This window comes from Schistocerca serialis, chromosome 4 (genome assembly GCF_023864345.2).
Source record: "Schistocerca serialis cubense isolate TAMUIC-IGC-003099 chromosome 4, iqSchSeri2.2, whole genome shotgun sequence".
Lineage (NCBI taxonomy): Eukaryota > Metazoa > Arthropoda > Insecta > Orthoptera > Acrididae > Schistocerca > Schistocerca serialis.
In genome coordinates this window covers 856,118,907-856,121,564 of record NC_064641.1, presented here as the reverse complement: position 1 = coordinate 856,121,564, position 2,658 = coordinate 856,118,907, and the positions used below count along the sequence as shown (strand labels likewise).

At 41.2% G+C, this 2,658-nt stretch overlaps 1 non-coding gene across 1 annotated transcript; it reads left to right on the top strand.

The window, feature by feature from the left end:
* Positions 1-1,010: 1,010 nt before the first annotated feature.
* Positions 1,011-1,092, top strand: Trnas-aga (transfer RNA serine (anticodon AGA)). Its single transcript has one exon. It is a non-coding gene; the product is annotated as a tRNA-Ser (tRNA).
* Positions 1,093-2,658: the final 1,566 nt, after the last annotated feature.

The following is a 2,658-nucleotide window of genomic DNA, read 5'->3' as shown; positions in this document are numbered from 1 at the left end:
CGTAATTAGTCAATGAAAACAGCAAACGATTATTTTTGTGCGACGATATTGATGACAAAAGGTTCTAAAAAGCAAAGATTCAGTTTGCAATTCACGATATGGTACGAATATATCGCAGCACTTGCAAATGTTCAAAAAACACGCAGTATATCACGACACAAAGAAGCCATGACACAGTCAACGAAATATTATGAAAAAAGGTATAAACACTCTCACACTCAGGTAATCTGGGAGTCGACTTATATATTGTAAATAAACGAGTGAAACGCACAGATTTTTTTTCACTCAGTTTTGTGACTCCTTCTACATTAGCGTGCCAAAGATGAACATCAGCGTTAGTCTATCACAGTCAAATTATCGAAAATTGCGGAGCAACAACAAGGAACATCTTCCGCTTGGAGCGGCGAACAATGCACCTTCATCTGTGGCAATCTGGAGTAACACAAATTATTGGGAATTTTTTAGAAAATAAAATAAATCCTCACTTCTTTAATATGAGCTTTAATGAGTTTCATGGTCACAGTTCAGAAACTATATTTGTTGAGAGGATTTGGACGGCGCATAACCTTGGCTACGGCAGGAAACAGTGGCCCAGCATTTCCTGTTGCTCTCTTTCCGTACCTCCTGCTCACAGAAGCTGAGCGGGCGTCTCGTTCTAATCTGGAGATCTACGCCGACTAACCGGTATTCCCTGCGGAGAGGCGAGCTAAAAATGGACCGTGACGGCGCAGCGTGCTGTTTTTATTGGCCTACGTATCTCGGCGCTTATGAGAGCATCGAACGCCGTCGTTGGAAATCTGTGTGCGCTCTCTCCAGCTGCGGCTCTACTAGCGACGCCTCCTCTGCGTTTAAATACCCGCCGATGGTGGAAGAAGCATGCTTAACGATGGTCATAAGGTCAATGTTCTCTGCTGTACCGTCACACGCAGGTGACACGCGTATCGACACGTTTTACTCAGATGCCGATTTTACGCAGGTGTGAACGGAAGCACACCTTCCCGCTATGCAGTGCAGCCGTGGCCGAGTGGTTAAGGCGTCTGACTAGAAATCAGATTCCCTCTGGGAGCGTAGGTTCGAGTCCTACCGGCTGCGAAAATTTTTAGAATGACATTCTGCAGGAAAATTGTTTCGAAACTTGTATTAGGTTGCGATTTATGCCAATATGGCAATTTATGAAAATTATAATAAACATACATGTTTCAGACACGATCCAGGACTAACGAACACGATCCTTACACGGGATGCAACGTGTGCAGTACAGAATCCGAATTTTGGGCACCGTTTATCACTATCGCTGTCGTATTTAGATGTCAGATCTGAATAAATTTTGCTAGCGTCAGTTCCGCGCTAGCGAGAGGACGTTGTTTACTGCTGCGCTGCACTTCCGTGTTCACATCGCTGTACTTGTGCTTCGCCAAGTGCTGTCCGTCCGTTAATTTCCGTGTTCTTTCATATTCCTTGTGTTTCGGTCGCTCCTTCTAGTCGTGCTGCTGCTAATTGGAATTTCGGTTGTTCAACCGAAATTTCGTCGCTGGATTAAGCATGGCTACAACCCTCAGGAAGAATACTCTGGTATTTGCTTTTGACAAAGCCGACATCCCTGGAAATAGATGACTGGATTACACAGATAATTGGTCTCAATTCTGAAATTCTGGAAAAATACTGTGTTTTTGTCAAATTATTCAGTGCTGCGACTGTTGATAAGTGTTACGAAACTGGGGCTATGAAGTAGATTTTGTGCATAGAAATGATTATAAAAGTAAGGTTTCCATCTATAGAGCAGACACTGATTACTTAACCGTTCGTGTCTTGAATCTTCCCACTGAAACTGACAATTATATGATTAAGGAAGCTCTTTCAAATTACGGGGACGTTAAATCGATTGCAAATGGAAAATGGTCGCCTCGGTTTAAACTGCAATGTTTCGGCGGGGTCCGCTGTGTAGAGATGGGCGTTAAGACAAATACTGCGTCTCACATAATAGTTTGTGGGTATAAGGCACAAATTATTTATACAGGTCAGGAAGCTACGTGTCGTATATGTAACGAAACCGGCCACTTCAGACAGGAATGTCCGCGGCGAACTGGTGTTCTTAAAAGTAATTTGATACAGCGTCAGAAGCTTACCTTAAATGATCTGTTACCAAAGAATAGCCCGGATCAGCTGGTTGAGGATGTTAAGGGGCTCCGGAACGCCCTATACTTGCAATGTTAAAATAACGCTTATAAATTACATCTTTCCTCACAAAGTATTTGAGGTAGGAAGTTGAACTTTTTACAGATTATTTATTGGAATATGGGCTACAACTTAACACAGGGATTTTACAAAATTTTAGTTCAGTTATTAAAGATTAATTTTTTTCAATTGTAATGAAGATCCACAACAATTTTTTGCAATTTTTTATTTATATATTCAAAAATATACAGTTTTTTGGAAAAAGGCTGTGTTAAATTATGCAGAAGGTACTGTGTAACATTTACTGAAAGTTTGAAACAAATATGTTTGGAAGATCCTTAGAAAACATGTAATTAGTATGAGAAAATAAAAGTTTTGGGAATCGAGCGACAAAGATTGGATTAACTTTTTAGTGCATGCTAGGTCCATAGGATGGATTATCTTCATCCTCTGCAAACTCCTCCTCCAGCTTCCTCTTGTTCC